This window comes from Stegodyphus dumicola, chromosome 5 (assembly GCF_044657685.1).
Source record: "Stegodyphus dumicola isolate Sdum_Otavi_A_Nest chromosome 5, ASM4465768v1".
Taxonomy (NCBI): domain Eukaryota; kingdom Metazoa; phylum Arthropoda; class Arachnida; order Araneae; family Eresidae; genus Stegodyphus; species Stegodyphus dumicola.
In genome coordinates, this window is record NC_140772.1 from 67,862,726 (window position 1) to 67,883,368 (window position 20,643).

A 20,643-nucleotide genomic window follows, 5' to 3' on the forward strand; every position below is an offset into this window, starting at 1 on the left:
GCTCTCCATATGAAAGTCCGGCGAGAATCAGACTGCAAGCTAAACCTGGACTCGTCGGAAAACATCACACAAGCCCACTGTTGCGGTGTCCACAGTGCATGCTCTCTACTCCAGGCTAACCGCAGGCGACAGTGAGTTGCAGTAAGTGGAACGCATCTGACTGGTCTACGAACATATAAACCAATCTGCCCTAAGCGTCTGTACACGGTCTGCCTTGAAATTGTCGTACCAGTGGCTGAAGAGAGCTGACGAGGCAGGTCTCAGGCTGTGCTCCACCTGTTTGTTTTGGCAGTAACTGCCAAATACCGGTCCTTATTCGGCGCTGTAACTCTGGGGCGACCTGTGCTGTAACGTCTACTCACATTACCATCATCTCCAGTATCGGAAATTGTGTTTGACATAATCGAAAGTTCCAACTTACTTTTATTAAATTGCTCTAATAGTCTAAAAGAAAATAATAAACCGTATCCAATTAGAAGATTAAGGAACAACACAATCTGCAACATTAACTGAAATAGATTATTTTAGCTTAGCTTATACCGTCCGTTATACATTAAACGCGCATGCGTAAACGTATTATGCATATGCGTAAACGCATGCGCGGAAAATTTGTAGCTTTGAGGTCCGGATTATAGATCATTCCGGATTATGGATGTCCGGATTAAAGACTTTTGACTGCACTTTCTTCAATACATAACCCGAACAAAGAATCGAAATTGGAATTTATCTTTGTCTCGAACACTTTAAACTTATTCTTCAGCACTTCCAAATCACTTCTTTGGATATTTTTGTCGGCAACGTTTTGTTTTAACTTTGTTTTCAATGTATGTTTTTTCGCTGATATCTCCTTTAGTGACCTCTTAATTACCAAAAGTCAATAAACAAATAAAGAGCTTCAGAAAGAGGGATGGTACTTACTTTTTTGTTTCTACAGAACTTCAATCTGAAAGTATCCTATGTAATTCTTCATTTCACAAAACCGAAAGTAATATCACAGTCTCATAAACTTCATTAGCTGTTCCGGCTCTGACCGCCTAAACAATTAATTAAACAACGTTGAACAATTTAATTAATTGTAACAAATTGCCTCAGGCTCTTTTATAAGTATTAGTTTATGTTTTATAAAAATTTAGCAAATTTTTGATTAAGAAACATATTTTTAAGGCAAGCAGTGTAATTAATAAAACATTTGTATTTTAAGTGTACAAGACAGTCTGTCTGAAATTGTAGCTTTTAAATACTTTTAGTCCAAAGTAGCATTAGCCCAAACATCTAATGATTGTCTGTAAATGAAAAAAATTGCCCGTTTGGACCTAATTTTTATCCTATAAAATCTGAGATTGTTTTCATTATTTATTTGCGGGGTACTGAACCCAAGGTTTGCATAACTTTTCAACCACAAGGTTTGTGCTTACATTATTTTCTTATTTTTTATAAAAAGTTTTAGAAAAGTATTTAAAATAAATGGATCTTATATCGAGTTAAAGAAAGTGCTTACAGATTGTATTTTTTAAATAAGCTAATTATCTTTAAGATAAATGCTATTATTTTTTTATGATGACAATAATAGGAAAATAAGGGGAATAAAGTCTCCTGAATATTTCTTTTTGCAGAGTTATTTATATTAAAATAAATTTCATAATCCTTAATTTTATTTGCATGAATTTCACATATTTCATAAAAAAACAGATGCATATTTGTATCCTATAAAATAATTTGTTAAAATTCTACAGGATATTTGAGTGGGCTTCCCAGACACTGTTATTTCATAAAATAACAAGCAAATATTTATATTGTATACATCAATGCCTTTAAAGATTACGTTATTTCATGTAATTGTAAGATACCTGTTTAAGTATTTATTCCATGCTAAAAGAAATTATTTGTAAATTAGGTGATATTAATTTCTTTAAAAGTAATTCATGGGTTCAGTGCAAATTGCATTTTATTTTATAGAAGAAATTTTGTTTCACAAACTTTTTGCATACACAAAGCTTTCGGTCGAAGGCTTCTTAGTATTTTTCGGTTTCGGCACGAAAATCGCCTACAGGTCGGCAGATAGTGTGGCTGGATACGAGGTTTTTATTTATGAACCTCACGCTGTAACATCTTTCTCTATTGATTGCTATTTCCCTACTGCCAGTTGCCGCATTCATTCGAAACCATTTCGTATTTATCAAAATCTGACAAGAATATTCTGCGTGTCGTGATTTGGAAAGCCATCTTTCAATACGAAATAATCCGTAGATACACCTAGAAGATTAAAGGTGCCATTTAGTTGTTGAGTTATCGATGAAATGGTTTCATTTCATGGTTCTTGGACTATAGTTTAAGCCTAATTTTCTATCACGAATGAGGCCCACCAGCGGCCGAGCGGTGGAGTCACCGAACGCTGGTAGTCGGTCCGAGGTTCGAATCCCAGGAACGGGCTGGGCGTTTTCGTGGTTTTCCCCATGTGTAACGTGTATACAAGCCAGTTTCCCTTAGAAAGTGCTCCACAAAGGCACAGGCAGATAGCCCTTGAGGCTTTGTCATAATCACACACAATCATGAATGATGCCTTTTCTTTGTCAAAATTTTATTGCAAATTTTTCATCTCTGGCAATTTCTAAATAGATAGATTCGATGCACTTTTAAAAAGTTTAAAAAGTATACCAGTATTTCAGTGGTAAATTAAAATTTAGAGCTATCTAAATTTATGTGCAGTCATAATTCACTTGCATTTAGAAGTATCTAAATTTATGTGATGTCAATTTATGATTTAAATGGATGTGTGTGCCAAGTTTGGTGCTTTTATGCATGTACTGTCACTGTGGTTTATTATGGTCTCGGTAATAAAATTGTACCTATTTTTGTTTATTATAGGAATGCGAAGCGCCCAAGAAGAGGATGTGAGCAAACAGGCCCTGTGGATGTGGAGGCTGAGAGGTAAGATACCAATTTTTTCTCTTGGCTTCTTTTTTTTGTTATTGTTGCTTCTTTGTCTTTGAGTATGGTAGTAAAGTCATGCTGCGATAATGATGTTAATGTCACACTGCGACTTTTGTATAACTTCACAAAGTGACATAAATTTAATTGCTTTAAAGCAGCGGTTCTCAACCTTTTGACTAACACATACCATCTAAACAAAAATTTAAAAACCTTAGTACAACCAGTATAATTATTGTACATTTTATAATACTTATTCAGTTTCTCAATATAAATAGAAAAAATAAATGTTTTGCCATTTGCACAAGCTATTGGCTATCTGTATTAAATAGGCACACATAAAAAATATTAATTAAGAATTGGTTACCATTTTAATTATCAAAATTTAAGTTATATACTTAAATTTAGTATAAAATTTGGGCCTGTTTAAGAGAGATCAATTTCTTTGTCTGGCCTTATTTCACTTAGCTTTAAGTGTGATCCACTTTTAATTTTATTCTGTATTTATTTTTCAAATAAAACATGGAAGAAAATCCTTGTTCACACAAATAGGTTGTGCGAAAAGGCAATAAAAATTTAGCTTTATTTGAAATGCCTTTAAATTCTTTTTTTCGGTGTAGCCAAAAGTTGTTATTTATGAAATCTTCAGTGGAAGTGCAATCACAGGAATTTTCTAACAATTGTTCTTTTTTTCTTCATAGAATTTTTGAACTTTGTTTCTTTGCCTACCACCTATTTTTTATCTTGTGTACCACCTGTTGAGAATTGCTGCTTTAAAGATCTGTGTGGGTGTCGCACAGTGTTACATTAGTTTAATCAGTATAATGTCGCAATAGCAGTATTTCAGACATCTCCTCCAGTAAAACTGATAACAGCAGAAAAGCGTTTTATTGATCCAGTAAGAAGTTACTCTTCCAGTTATTAAAATCTTACTGGAATCTTTGGAATTTTTTAATTATTGAATATAGTCATCACAATCATATCAGATTTCCTCAGTGATTATTGTTATATCTCATTGTATTGAAATTATATAACAGATGCGTTTATGATTCATTTACATTTTTATGTAAAACTTTGCTCTCATAAATTGCTATAAAACTATATGCTCATAGTTTTTGTGTATCACTTTTGTGTACTTGCGTGTATTGCTATAAAACATATGCTAATAGTTTTTGTGCAAATAAAACTTACATTTCTTCATTCAAATATTTAGTATAGCCAATAACTACAGTGAGCATAGTTATGTGAATGAAATCAAGCATATAAAACAATTTGTTTTCCAATAAATGTAAGAAAGTTTTAAATAGCAAATTTTCTAGTGTATAAGACGCACTTTTTTTCTTTGAAAATAAGTCGGGAAAAAAAGGAGGTGCATCTTGTATGTCGATACTCAGTTTTTGATTGCATTAATTTCTGGAAATTTCCTCTTTTTTTGGAGTTATGTGATTTTTTTCTTGTTTCCTTGCGATGTGTGGGAATATTACAGTTACGGAGAGCTTAGTAAATGTGCATCTGGCATGAAAACTGCAATTTTTGCGAACGACTTTTAAGTGTGGGAAATTTCAACTTTTTGGTGTTTCTTAAGTTTGTTGGCAAATTATGGTTCAAAAACAATGTTGAAATTGCTGTAACAAAGCATGCAAGCTGGATGCAGGCTTCAAATTTTGAGGTTACACCATCAAGAAGAAGGGGAAGGCCTAACATTTGGAAAGTTTGTGAATGGGTCAAAGCATCTTGGGATGCTGTGAAAACAGAGGCAGAGGTTAAATCATGTATGAAGTGTGGCATTATTAATACACTGGATGGTACAGAGGACAATCTGTTGTATGAGGACTCGAATGCTGATTTAGGAGAGGTTTCAAGTGACTTTTCATTTAGCTATGGTGATGAGTGTTTAGGTTTTGATGAAGAAAATTAAAAGCTCTTCCCCAGATGAATTGTGGGTATAAAGTATTACTTTGTATTTATATTTAAAATACTGTAAATTCATTATAATGAAATGTGTATAAAAAAAGGGGGATGTGCCTTATGCGCCTGCAAATACGGTAATAAAGATATAAAAATATCCATTCACTTAAGAGAAACTTAAATTCATTTCCTGCAAAAATTTTAAAAGATCCTTTTAATATATTTAATGCAGCCTTTTCTTAATTAATAAGAAGTTAATATTGTTAATAACATATTTTATTTATATCGGCAATTCTGTCAATGTATACATGTTTTCCGAATGGCCTTTCATCGAATTTTACAAAATATGACTCGTATTCATAATATAAGTTTACAATGTCTCCTTCAGCCTCATGAAATTAAACAAAATATGCATTATTATTATAAAAAATTATAATGCTATTATATGCATTGAGATGAGCAGTGACTGGCAAGAGTTTTAAAGCTATTTATTAAATTTTAAATTACTTTAAAATTGAAAGAAAGCTCCAAATTTTTAAATAGGTACTAAACATTTTGATGATTGTTTGATTTACTATTTTGAAGCTTTATTATTTATCATTTATACTTTTATTATTTTTGAAACTCGGACGCTTCCAAACATATGAATTTATAATACTTACAATTCAGTAAAAACAAATACAAACTTAAAATTTTAGATTCTAAGCTTTCAAGACAGCTTCTGTACACAAAAGTACTCGCTGTTATACACTCATGTCCATAAATTAAGGATAATGCAAAATCAGGCAAAGGAAAAGTTAGAAGCAAAACAAATTTGACTTATTTGTAAAGCTTATTTATTAAACAAAAGGTAAAGAGCAAAAACAGATGCTATATGTTTGATATTATTAAAAAAATTAGCGATTTTTTTTTCTCCCTGGAGCAAATTACCAAAAAAAAAAAAAAAAAAAAAACTTATTTACAAAAAACCAATATTACATGGTTGGTTTGATTGTTAATACATTGTATGTCTCCCAGACGATGCAATACAGTCCGTACAACGCCTAGGCATCTGAGTATCAAATTATCGATCTGATCTTGGGGGATATTACATCACTCAAAAAGCAATGCACTCCGAAGTTCCGGTAGACATGTAGAAGGAAGTTGACGGGCTGCAACTCGTCGGCCAAGCATGTCCCACACGTGTTCTACTGGTTCAAGTCTGGTGAGAATGCTGGCCAGTCTGTACGGGGGATATCCTCCGATTGAAGGCATTCGCTTACGATATTTGCACGGTGAGGACTGGCGTTGTCATCCATAAACAAATTGTGTGCCCATGGCACCCCGAAACAAATGTACATGTTGTTCCAGAATGACGTCCCGATAGATATGGCTTGTCATGATTCCAATTTGAACATGAAGGTCAGTTCTGGAACCCAGAATAATTCCACCCCAAACGAGCACTCCTACACCACCGTGACGGTGTCGTTCAATGATGCTTTCTTGGTGGTAACGAATACCTGGAGCTCTCCATATGAAAGTCCGGCGAGAATCAGACTGCAAGCTAAACCTGGACTCGTCGGAAAACATCACACAAGCCCACTGTTGCGGTGTCCACAGTGCATGCTCTCTACTCCAGGCTAACCGCAGGCGACAGTGAGTTGCAGTAAGTGGAACGCATCTGACAGGTCTACGAACATATAAACCAATCTGCCCTAAGCGTCTGTACACGGTCTGCCTTGAAATTGTCGTACCAGTGGCTGAAGAGAGCTGACGAGGCAGGTCTCAGGCTGTGCTCCACCTGTTTGTTTTGGCAGTAACTGCCAAATACCGGTCCTTATTCGGCGCTGTAACTCTGGGGCGACCTGTGCTGTAACGTCTACTCACATTACCATCATCTGGGAATCGTTGCCAAAGGCTGGAGATGACACTCTGGGCAATTCCAAGTTTGTCTGATACTTCCAGTTGGGTACGCCCACATTCCAGACGGCCGATAATTCTACCACGTAAAAAATCATCCAAATGCGTCCTTTGTCGGTTATTGCACTGAAATGCTTATAAAGCCCCTGCGAACTATTTGGTTATTGCACTGAAATGCTTATAAAGTGCCTGCGAACAATTTTACTTCTTTGCCTGTATTCGTTATATATCACTTTCTTACATTCTCGTCATTGTGAAGTACCATCGGTGTCATCTGGTTACTTCCTAAAATTTGCATATGATTCTTGAAGATGTGTGTTGTGATGTTACAGGTGATATTTTAGTATATTTTAGAGTTCGATTTCCGCGTGACTCCGAATTATCCTTAATTTATGGACATGAGTGTAGTAGCAACTTTGTTGCAGCATATTTTGGGTGCCCCCATGCTGCACAGACACTATACATTTACCACCCACCAACCTTTTTGAGATTAACTGTTATAGTAGCACCTTTCTTTTCAATTGTTGCAGGGAGATGAGTTTGCACTATCTCTAAAAAATACATTAAATGGAAAATTTACTTGTGAATTTTTAATTATAATTACTGCATATTTAAACAGAAAGTCAATTAATTAAAAACCATAACATTTTTGCGATGCAACTATCACACGGAGGACGAGTCCAAGGATTTTCAAGTTCTCTTTCCCTACGATCAGCTTCTTGAAAGAACTTTTCGGCTTGCAGCATATTTTGGGTGCCCCCATGATGCACAGACACTATGCATTTACAACCCCCGAACCTTTTTCGAGATTCGAACGCGAGTGCTTTGGTACGGCAGTCGGCCTGATCGAGCGGTAAAATATAATGTAAAAGAACAAAGCTTTACTTAATTCAGCTCAATTACTGACAAATGGATAGATAACAAACTAAGTAACAATACATCATAAAAATTAAATAGCAGAACAAATGAGGATTAAACATCATTTTAAGAATAAAAAAAAGTTAGACATTTTAAATAACATTTTAAACATTTGCGATCAGATAAAACTGCTATTTTATGTTGTCTTCTAATTCATTTAAAGTCTTCTTGACATAACAGGTTCATACACTAAATATATTACTCTTCCTTCATGCATTGGGATATCTTTCCAGATGCTAATATCTACCTGCTTTATTTCTTCTGGGATGGTCACATATGCATTTAGTAGCACTATGCACTATTCATGGAAGTCTGGTCTTATTTTATTCGATTTTTTGAATAATTAAGATTTGACTCAGGCTGAGAGCTACGGGTGCTGGGTGTGACTTAATTTGGCAGATTTCATATTATACGTAATGTAAGTTATCAAGATATTTTGTAAATGATGATGTACATAAAAATATATTTATAAATGTTGACTTATGTAAAATAACCTATGATAACTTCAGGGATTTAAATGCCCCCCTTTTTTTTTCACTTACCCAACTGTACTCTTCGGCTAGCGTGTCCGACATCACTTCAAAATATTTGTTACGATTACTATTAATATGTTTACGTTAGTCTCCTTTAACATTAATATGTTTCAATTCATTGACCTAAATAAATAAATATATAAATAAAAATTGACTTTAATCTATAAATGCATAACCAACAAGATTTCTTATTCTATCATTTAAGAAAATTATTTCAACTTCACAGAACACTCAAGAAATCTAACTTTCCTCAAAATAAAATGCAAATGTAATGGAAACTTATTTATAAAATCATAACGTTTTCATTGCTTTGAGTTCCATATTTGTATTTTAGTACATTTTCTGCAGTTAGTTTTTATATAAAGAAAATAAGATAATACTGAAATAGAAAATTTCATTTAAGCAAAAACGTAACAGAAATTACTTTATAAAATGAAAATGTGTGCAAAAAGTAAACAAAATAAAATAAAAAAAAAAAAAAAAAAAACTATTAGGATTAATGTAAAATATTATTTTACAATACCACAGGAGCTATGTTGTTGAGAAACATTCTCTCTAAAAATTGAAGTTCTAATTCAGTTTTTAATTGGAATATATTTAATTCTGAATTTTTCGGTTGATTGCACAGTTAGGAGTTTTCAGCAACTCCACCTTTTCTTGCAATATTTGTAATCTACTTGATAAAGAATTTAAATTTTTTAAGATTAGATGTTGAAGTTCTGCGGAAGAGAAAAGGTCAGGGTATTACATATTTAATTCAGAAGTCAAACAACAAAAATCAGCGTTATATTTACAAAATTTTCACAGTAAACAGTCACTGTGAAAATTTTGTAAATATAACGCTGATTTTTGTTGTTTGACTTCTGAATTAGTATTTATTCGGCGTGTTATTGTGTCTTTATTACATAATTATTCTAAAAACCTGAAAACAGAACACTTTTAAAAAATTGACTATTGGCAAATTCAGAAAGTTACTGTTAAAAAATTTCCAGCTGCGGTAAGATAGATTTCCCACAAAGCAGGTTTAGGATTTGCTAGATTTGGCGAGAAATCACCCATTTGGCAACATCTTTCAGCGAAATTGGCAATATGCCGTAGACGGATGGAGAACCATTTAGAACGAGTTCTTACTGGTTTGACTTAGAATGTTCTCGAATGCATGCTAAAAGCTATATAAACCCTGCCTGTATGCGGAGTAGCAGTAGTATCTCGAGTCTATTGAGTTGATTTTCAGTCTAGTATTGAGTTGATTGGGGAGTGCGTAGAGAGAGTCTCTTAATGTATCGCGAGTTAGTGCATCATCGAGTCTTATCTTGGAGTGTGTTGAGCTCCAAGAACGATTGAACTGAGTCAGAAGCTGTATTCTAGTGCTTATTGTGGAGTGCATCGCGAGTTGTAGCGTCGAGAATCTCGACAGTACGTCGAGTTCTGAGAAGACTGAACCTAGTCGGGAGCTGTACTCTAGCACTTTGCTGTGAAGCTGTCTTCACTGTTACAGCCTAAAGGCTCTGTTGCTGATTGTTTCAATGTGCTTGTCGCAGTTTTTGGACGACTGTAAACATGTTTTTGGAGATGTCCTGAATAATACTGGCAAATACATTGTGTGTTTATTAAGTGTCCTCGTTAATCACTCCAAATTGCATGAACCTGTACAGGAATGCAACAGTACGAAACCTTTATTGGGTCTTTCTGATGAGCCTGCTTTTGGAGTATTAGTCCTCAGATTTGCAGTGAGGACTAGCTAAAACAGATGCAGAAAATTCTGGTTGAAAATATTTTCCTTGTGTGCACTCTGGTAGCAATGGCAAGCACAGCTCTGCTAGCTTTTTTACTATAGTACTTTTTTACTGTTTTTTACTTGTTTACTTTTTTTACTCATCTGAAGAATCGGAGAATTTAAATCGCTGGTGTTTTTTTTTTTTTTTTTTTTTTGTTGTTGTTGTTGTTGTTTCCGCACCAAATTCTGCACTTTTCGATGTCTGAAAACTTCATAGCCAACTTTAACTTTTCTATGCCTTTTTCACTGAAAATTTTAAATTTCCGTTATCACTCATAAACAATAATTTAACATAAAGCAAAAAGAATGAATTAAATAATCGTTTAATGTTAGATTAAACATCTAAATGTTCTAGCAGCATTTATTTGCTCATGTATAATTATCGAAATATTTGATGTAAAATTAAATTAACAGTCATGGCTACATTATTTTATAAAATTCTGCAAATTTCAGATATTTTGCAACAATTTATTCAATAAATAAATCAAATAGAATTTTTATGGTTTCGAATTGTAGGATTATACTATTTCATTATTTTTCCACTGCAAAATTAAGGTGACCGAATAGATTTTGAGAGCATCAAATTTGTATAAAAAAAATGCAGTTAAATGTTAAAGCAAATATATATTATATCCTGATATGATTGTTAATTTTTGAATTTTTTAATACATGCATTCCTATTTTTAAACAACTAGTCTGGTAATTAAAATAATGTTAAGATTCAAAAACCAAACTACCAACTCGTACTAATAATTTATGGATAAAAGTACTAAAAATGGAGATGTTACTATATTTTAAAAATATTTTGGTACTGATGTCATTCATAACAGCATTTTCCATGTTCTATTCAGCTTTCTAAATTATACAGTGAGAAAAATGAGCAACAAGAACACATAATTATAGAAAATATCATACTTGTCGATGCAAAAATTTAGAGAACCCGGTGAAATTGCCAAAGTTCTCAATAATCTGGGGCTTGATGTGATGCAATCATTTTGTTCAGTTTGATTCATTTTTTCATATTACATATGTCATTTATCCATATCAGCCCAAAACCAAGAATTTGGCACCGTTTGTACACCTTCATCAAATTCAGCAATGTAAAAGAAACTCTTGAAAAGCTAAAATAATTATTTTAGGTATTTTAGGTAAATTTAAAATAGATCAAGTCTTAAAATAAATAAAAAAGCACTATTTCATTCAAAATATTTCAGGTTCAAAGCATAAGTTTAGAGAAGAACAATTTACAAATAGATTTGAGTTTTAATACAATTTATTCCTGTGTTCTTATTAAATACGCATTACTGTTCTTTTTTAATCGATACAGATTTAAGTTTTGGTAGAGGGATAATTTTTTTTTACTTTGGTGTAATAAAGGCGTTTCTTCGAAAACATAAATTGGAAGAAATATTCTTGATGAATACTTACAAAATAATCTCTCTCTCTCTTTATTTATTTATTTATTTATTTTTAAATCTTAAATGATCATAAACAGCGTTTTTGTTAAAAATGCTATCTGTAAAATTTTCTTTAGTAAACACCAGCAAAATGGAAACTGCCCTAACATAATTAGAATTTTATTTATTTTATTAATGTATGTATAATGATGTATCTAAGTATGAAATCAATTAAAAATCAGCTTGCCATTTAAAAAAAAGCCTTGCTTTTATCAATTAACCCAAGTACATTTAGAAACAAATTTAATTGGTTTAATTATTCAGAGACTACTTTTAAGGAATGACTATATAGAAAATATTTCATATGAAATAAAGTTGCAACACTTAACTAATAGGATCACGTTCATTATTCTTTGCAGAACTTTATTGACATAGCTAATTTTATCTGCATATACATGTTTATGAATTAAATGTATATTCAACTGAGTAAAAGGAAATAATTATTTAATTTAAATTTTGTATATTTTGCTCTTTAAACAACCTGTTATTAGTAGTATATTCTGAGGCAGGAAAATGATGTTCTATTTTTATTGCATTGCATGATTATTTTCGTGTTATTTAAAAAAACATTAGCAAGCCTTGTGAAAACATAATCGAGTATATTTAGTTATCAATTAAATAAATTACATCATCAATTAAATAAATTACACAGACATCAGAAGTATGCAACCTGATAATGTAATGAAAGTATGTAGCATTTATGAAAAATTGTGGCTCGAATTGAAAGAACAGGAAATTTCTACAAATATTCTCATATTTAGAGTTGATTTTGGACTGACATCACTTTCATGAATTATTAGTTTTTTCTTCTTGATTGGTATGATGTCTCTTTCATCACTTGAGTATTCGTGATACAATTCTGCTTCAATAGATGATAAATTAGGGGAGATCTCACATCGACTAGACTTCATGATGAAATCCATAATTAACAATTGCCTGTTGTTTTTTTGTCCCCCTAAATCTTTTTAAACATCCGTATATAGATTTAAACACTTACTAAGCTCCCCTTGGAATCGGAGATTTCATTCGACATTTGTGTCATATTGTAAAAAATGATTACCTAATTTTCTTCCCAATTCAAGTCCTACACTGATGACTTTAGCTGTGAATGCAGCTGGTTCAGATTGGTCTTCATCATGTTCATTTGTTTCATGAATCATGTTAACTAACTCATCCTCATTTAGTTCTTCATCAACCATTATTCCTTTAATATATGCTTGAGCTAAATCCTCAAAACCTTCTCCTACTACAGTTTGAGCCAATTTAGTGATCTGAGAATATTCACACTCTAATGGTAATCTATCATTCTCATCTTTAGCAACATCCAGCGTATTGCTTTCCAGCATGCGTTGAGCATTGATTGTTTAATCTGAGTATATGACAGTCCAACACAATCTAAGATTGTAAATTTCTTCCAAGCATCCATAAGAGTAAGATTCATTATTCTCCATTTTTTCTAAAATATACCTAAAGGTTTGTTTGATATACACAATGTTGTAAAAGCCAGAAAATATTACTTGATTCAATGGCTGTAATAAAGAAGTTGTATTTTTTGGGCAAAAAGACTATTTCTACTTTTTTGTGTTGTAAATTTTGAAGATGACCAGGTGCATTATCTATTAAAAGAAGAGTCTTAAAAGGCAATCCTTTTTTACCTAAATAATTTTTGACATCTGGGACAAACATGGTAAGAAATCATTCATTGAACCTTATGGCAGTGACCCGTGCTTTCCTGTTAGGCATCCAATAAAAGGGAAGGTTATTTATATTTGTTCCTTTAAATGAACATGGTGTTTTTGATTTGTTAATAACCAATGGTTTCATTATATAATTGCCTGAAGCATTGCAACAGAAAAAAATTGTATGACTTTTCACTACCTTATGACCACTAGCTGATTTGCAAGGTACAGTCAAAAGTCGTTAATTCGGACACCTATAATCCGGAATGATCTATAATCCGGACCTCAAAGCTAAAAACTTTCTGCACATGCGCACAGGCGTTTTACGCGAGCGCGTAAGAACTTGACTACTGCGCATATGCGTGTGAGCAAGCGCAGAATACGTTTTCGCCTGCGCGTTTAATGTATAACGGACGGTGTAGGCTAAAATTATCTAATTATCTATTTCAGTTAATGTTAATGATTGCGTTGTTCCTTAATCTTCGAATAGGATCCCGCTTATTATTTTTTGCAGACTGTAAGAGCAATTTTATAAAAGTAAACTTGAACTTTCGATTATGTCAAATAGAATTTCCGATGCTGGAACTTCCAAAGGATCTACAAAACGAAAGTATGTTTCAATGTCCAACAAACAAAAAGTGAAATTGCTGAAAAAAATGGATAAAGACATGAAGAATGTGACAGAGAGGTTAGTGAAAACGAAAAAATTTCCATTGACCAGTTAGTCGGTATTCTCGGCACAGCAATTAACGGGACTTGAACAGCAGAACTCTTTAACTGAAAAGAAATTATGTCTGTTTATAGAATTAAAGAGAAAGTATTAGTATCACATAAAATGAAGCAACTTAAACAACTTACATTGAAAGAAATGTTTAATAAAGTAAACAAATAAATATTAAGCTTTTTTTTTTTGTAAATTTTGATACCCTTTAGATCATAATTGTTCTTTATTTCATAAATTACGGTTTCATATTTTTAATTTTAGAATTTCTGCATGCCATCTTACGAGATTTAAACTGATGATCTATAATCCGGAAAAATCGATAATCCGGAATCGCCGAAGTCCCGACGAGTCCGGATTAACGACTTTTGACTGTATTTTTTTTTTTTTTCAGAACAACGTAGACACGTCAGCATTGAAGATCTGATCAGAAATGTAGGAGATCGTGGCAATTGATTTCAGCAAATTTTGCTGGATATTGTTGTTACATTCGAATCAGCAGATGCACTTTCTCCTTTCAATCTTAGATTATGTAAAGAATGCCTTTGTTTAAATATTATTAAATCTCTCAAACCAACCATGACTTGTGGAAAAAGATACCTTTTTTTCATCTGACAAAGTCGATAGTGACCGATTCTTAAGTGCTTTATAAATTTTTAAAGCCTTGTTTCTAATAGCATCAGTATCAATTGGAATCCATTTTAAATTTTCGTCTTCTACCCATATCTAATTCTTTTTCTAGTAGAGTCTTCATTTTTTTTTTAATTGTCCTTATTGTGGCTTCATTCATGGAGTAAAATTTAGCAACATTTGTTACTCCTTCTCTATTACATAGATGATCTAATATTTTAATTTTTGCTTCTAATTTCATTTTTGATTTTTTTTTAAAAATCGTTTTGGCATTATAATACTTTAAAAAATTTACATAAATTATAAAAAATGCCACAAAAACTATAAATGTTGAAAACTTGCTAGTAAACATTCAGATATGTAGATAAAAATGATGTAATCCTTGCTGCTAAAATACTGATACTGCATTAGTTTGCGTGAACCATATAATTTAAAGTTTTACTGTTATGAAATACATATACATACTATTGAGATTCTCCTAACACGGGGAATCCCCATCCTTGTTGTTGCCACCAGTGTTACCAAAGAAATGAGATTAAAAAATGACTTCAAATGTATGTATTTGCATTTATGCAGCAAATACTATTTTACTAAGTTTTTGAAATCTGTTAATTTTTAAACTGTGTAAAACTGAAATCATGTAAAACAGGTAAGTACTGTATAAATCGAGGGATAGGTGTATTTCCACGAGATGTTAATACATCAGAACTTTAAATGTCTGTACATATATACTTGAAGATGAAATCCTGCAAAGTTGACAAATGTTTTTAGGAAAATGAAAATTAAAATGGAAATACAAATTTAAATTTCAATAAATTTGACTTTCTTATCGTCAAGACTGCACTTGCATTGTTTTAGAGTGGAATTCATACAGAAAAGCTTCTAATTTCAAAATTGTCGTGTAGTTTTTGTAGTAAAATATATTCCTGTTTCTAACTTTTCCAGGTCTAATAAAGAATACTGCTTTAACATATGGTTAAATAAAATGAAAAGGCATGATCTTTTGTAGTATTTGTAATAATTTGTCTGTCATGTTACCACAAGTTTTTGTTGGTGTTAATTGTTTTTTATTTTCATTTTTTACTCAGAATTGCAGAATTCCAGGTCTTTAAATTTCTAAAAGATAAGCAACAAAGCATAGTATTTAAGAAAAATTTTTATTATTTGCACTTCAAATGCCGCATATGTCAACTAAGTTTAAAGTTGTATATTTTAATACAGAATTAAAAAGAATTAACACCAACGTGCTGCTAATTTGTGTGTGTCCAGTGAATTAGAGGAAAGACCATTCTTAATGCCCATCAACCATGATTTACCAACAATGCGAGAAACAGGCCATCTTTGGAAATCAGAATTTATTTTAGCAACATAAACGTTATTTATACTAGATTTGCATTTGCTGTCATGTAAGTTTTTGATGGGCTTCTGAAACAAAAGAAAATATTTGTTGGTGGTATGATGAAATAAAATATTTGATACTAATACTCTCCGACTGTCATCTAAAATCACACAATCGTTTCCTTTGTTGAAACAATTTATTGTGAATAGGTTTTCTTTTCCTTTTTTATTTGGACATCTGCAGCTTCATTTAGAGTATGCCCTTCCTCGATGAACTAATGTTCAGTTGTAGTGGGTTCCTGGGCATAGCCTTATCCCAGTGTAGTAAGTTAATACTTTTACGAATGTTAAAGAAATAATGTTGCTGAAGTTCGTAAAAATAAAAATTCGAAGAGCAGTTATGGCAGTGAAATGAAATGAAAGCAATTGTGACATTATAATCAGTAGTAATGGCAGAGTTTGCAGCAAATATAAGATGATGAGTTTTGAAGTTAAAACCTAGAGCTAGTTGGAGTGTGAGCAGCAGAGGCAATCGGGGGCGGAGAGAGAAGTAAAAGCCCTTTTCTTCTTTTTTCTTCCCCCTTTTCTCGAGTATTCAAGGCTGAATGGTTCAGTAGTCAGGTGGTAGGCGGGAGCTTGTTGAACTTCTGTTGGCTGGCAGAGGAGTAATCCTATTGGGTGAAGTGTGATTTACAGTGTGCTACGGGGAAGGCCTAGGCTGTTTTCAATCCATACTCCTTTAGAAGGGTACAAAGACACACATCATTTCCAGGTTCCTGGGTTGTACCTTATCCTGTGTATAGCACGTGAAATACACTGGTGTGCAAAAATTAAGGACGAAGTCGAAAAATTAGCATATCAGCTGAACGAAGAGGCAGAGCGGACAGAAAGACCAATCCCGAGATTAAGTAAGGTGATCTACGGTAGCACTTGCGCAGATATGCAGGTAGACATAATGGGGGAGTGTCTGAGTTGTATAAAGCATGTTCTCGGTGAAAGATCAGTATTTCTGGCAAAGAGATTGCACACCGTATAGCAGTTAAAATCACACTGAGTTGCTGCCTCGGCGAGAAATGGCGAATAATCAATCTGTTAGATGACATCTGGATGCTTTTACCCGAGGTCATTGGGAAGTTGGAGGAAGGCCGCCGTGTGACAAGTGTGGCTGCAGAGATCGGAATTGCTCACAGCATCGTTTCACGACTTTGGAGACAATTTAAAACTACAGGAACAGCTATCCGGGGGTTTAGTAGTGGTTTTAATTTTCCCAATTTTTGGTGCTAAGCTAGGCAATTAGGTATATTACAATAATTAGTTAAAGAATAATTAATTAGTTTTTTGGGTCTTTTTTAAACTGGTGTAAAGGCCCTTATTTTCGTGAGCTCGTCGTAATCGCAAAAATCAAAGCTTTGCGAAATACTTTTTTTTTCCCCCAACTTTACTTAAGTACTTTTAAAATTTTTCAACTTTCTGTTCTGTTCATATAAAATTCGTGAAATTTTCAACTCGCGAAATCACCGATATATTCATTTTTGTGAAAATTACGGCCTGCAAAAATAAGGGCCTTTACAGTAATTAAACGTTTATCAAAAACCTTTATTGTATGTCTCTGAGGATGGTTTTAGGCCTTTTCCTGTGTTCTTCGGATTTGATATGATTTAAAATTGGTATTGTGGACTTGTTTGCCCTGGTTATATCATTGTAGAATTTTTGACTGGAAGAACAACTTTTGGTTGTGGTGGTGTAGGTAAATTTTGACTTGAAGTGCTTCGTTGATTTACAGTGTTAACTGCATTCTGGACATAATTAGTATCGTTTTCAGGGTCCAGAGGACGAAATATATTTTTCATGGCAATGAAATTTGATGCATCTCTAAGAATTACAGTTTTTTAAAATCTGTTTTACACGGGAACCGATTGTCCGATTTTGATGCGGTTTTCTGCATTCAATAGCAATTTCATGCTCCACAAATTTTATATCTGCATCTCAAATAGGATGCAAGTTGTAGGAAAATGCTTTTGAAAGCAGCAAGCCGCATCAAAATCACACGACTCGAAAGTTAATGATCCATTTTGATGCGTTTTGCTGCTTTCAACTGCAAATGCATGCCCCATCATTTTGATATAAGTTTTATGTCTGTATCTCAATTAGGGCGTAATTTCGCCGGGTTGTCTGTCTATACCAGGGTTTCTTAAACTGGAGTCGCTGGACTTGCAGCAGGGGGTTGCCTAGAATTTTAGCAGTTTTGATATTTCTTTAATTTATTATAATACTTTTACAATTACCAAATATTTTTACATAATACAATACATCTTAAAATAGATATGGCAATACAGACAAAGAAAAAAAAAATGAATCCGTTTCGACGCCTTCATTTTATAATAGAAACGTTCATTTTTCTTGCTTTGCACGTAACGCTGTCATTTCATCTGTTACTTATTTAAAATGTTCACATTGTTCTATGTCTTAAAATTAGAAATTAAATGTAGTGACCTAAAACTGCAAGTGTACAAAAGAAAAAATTGACAGTTTCACTCACGCATGTGTCGGATTTGCGCAGTACTTATTGGGTTCCACAGAATTTTTGTAAATACAGTCAAAAGTAGTTAATCCGGACTCGTCGGGACTTTGGCGATTCCGGATTATAGATCATCAGTTTAAATCTGGTAAGATGGCATGCAGAAATTATACAATTAAAAATATGAAACCGTTATTTATGAAATAAAGAACAATTATGATCTAAAGGGTATCAAAATTTACAAAAAAAAGCTTAATATTTATTTGTTTACTTTATTAAACATTTCTTTCAACAAGCACATGCGTAAAGCATACATTAAGCATAGTCGAAATTAGAAAATTGCAACCAGAAAACTATTTGATGTGTACTTGTGATATTTATAATGACAAGGAATTTGATTTAAATCATATCAAAGACGGAATACATCGAGATGAAATACTACATTTAGTAAGGAATTATAAGCCGAATAAAATAAAAACATTTGCCCTGAAGATAAGGATAGTGCTGATAAATCAACTTCCAGTTCATTGCGCGCTGCGATGTCCCCCCCCCCCGCAGAGCAGCATGAAATTGATAAACAGATTTCGGAATGGTTAAGAAACAAAGGATATGCCTTTTTCCATTTTTTGCAGCAATTCCACTTTTTGTTTAATGGACTTCGAAACATACTTTTGCTTTGTAGATCCTGTACATATTAGTAAATATATATCGGAAATTCTGTTTGACATAATCGAAAGTTCAAGCTTACTTTTATAAAATTGCTCTAACAGTCTGCAAAAAATAATAAGCCTGATCCAATTCGAAGATTAAGGAACAACGCAATCTGCAACATTAACTGAATTAGATAATTTTAGCTCAGCTTATACCGTCCGTTATACGTTAAACGCGCATGCGTAAACGTATTATGCGCATGTGCACAGGCAAAGTCACAGCCGTAAAGGTCTTACGAGCACACGTAAACGCGACGCATGCGCAGAAAGTTTCTAGCTTTGAGGTCCGGATTATAGATCATTCCGGATTATGGGTGTCTGAATTAATGACTTTTTGACTGTATTATGGCGTCCTGGGAATCGCAAAAAATTCTCAGTGGTAATAAGGTATTGCAACTGAAAAATATACTATACGTATGTATGCCTTATGGGCTTACCATCCTCGTGGTTAGAATTAGCGTTTGAATTATCCGAGATTTCATGTTGTTTTCTTTTTATATTTAACTTAAAATTATCATTAAAAGCATTAGCAAGGCTATCTAAGGGTTTTTTTAGCATACTGAGATATTTAAAAACACACTTACCCTTAAGGGGCTCCAGTACTTTCAATGTATCACAGTTTGCTTTTGCCGTAAGAGGTGTATGCTGGTCCATGTCCGATGCGACTCGTACAGCATCCAATTGTTGCTTGAGGAGACGAGTATTCTCAATCTTAGCTTCTAAGGGGATGATTTGAGTATGGAACGAGTTAAGAGAAGATTAAGAGACATATCCTAAAATAATATGTCCAATTGTATCAAAATATTAGCAGTTTACAGCTATAAGGTGAATTATTCAGTATAATGATTTTTTAATGTTGACACTGATGGCAAATTGCTGCTAGAAATTCTGTGGTTTAGAGATATATAATCGTCCAGAATATAATATTTCATCACAATTATTCTTTTTCAAAGTAAAAAAATAAAATTTACAATAAAGCTTAGAACTAACATGAAAACTAATAGATAGTTCTTGTAACTATGCAATACATCTGGATTTATATCATAAAAATATTTTTCAATAAATAATAGATCAATAAATAAGTATCTTAATATTTTATTCATACTTACAAGCCAGATGATGGGTAACAGGTATAAGAACACACCTCTATTTTCCATGTAATGCAGAAAAATACATAGTAGCTTCATCTGCCAAACGGTCTAGTACATTTATGCAGCATTGTTGTCTAACAAGACTCCAGGTAACTCGAGAATCATGGGAATATTCCAAGTAAACACCACTTTCCCATTGAAATTTTTAAATTTCAGTCACTTAAATCTAATATCCATACATAATTTACATAATCTTACCACATAAAAGATTAATCATTATTATAATTAAAAGATTTACTTCAAAAGATATTTTACAAATAGATATTTTAGATAGGAGAAAAACATATTTATTATATATGCCTTGTACAATGACTAGAACTTTAAGCACTTAAGTGTAACTAAGCAGATGGAACAAATAAATATAATACTGGTTTTTGAGTAAATGGAATCTAATTTCAAATTTTTAAACAAAGTAAGGGGGGTATCAAAGTATCAATATACGACAATTCCAATAATGAGTATAAGGATGGTACCTT

At 32.8% G+C, this 20,643-nt stretch overlaps 1 protein-coding gene across 1 annotated transcript in view; it reads right to left on the bottom strand.

Annotated features, from left to right (window-relative positions):
* Positions 1 to 20,643, bottom strand: part of LOC146997128 (uncharacterized) — a 55,773-nt gene that overhangs the window by 23,420 nt on the left and 11,710 nt on the right. Inside the window, exon 2 of the mRNA XM_085817813.1 lies at positions 19,601 to 19,789. The gene's annotated coding sequence lies outside the window, so the exon portion shown is untranslated. The remainder of the gene's footprint in view (positions 1 to 19,600; positions 19,790 to 20,643) is intronic.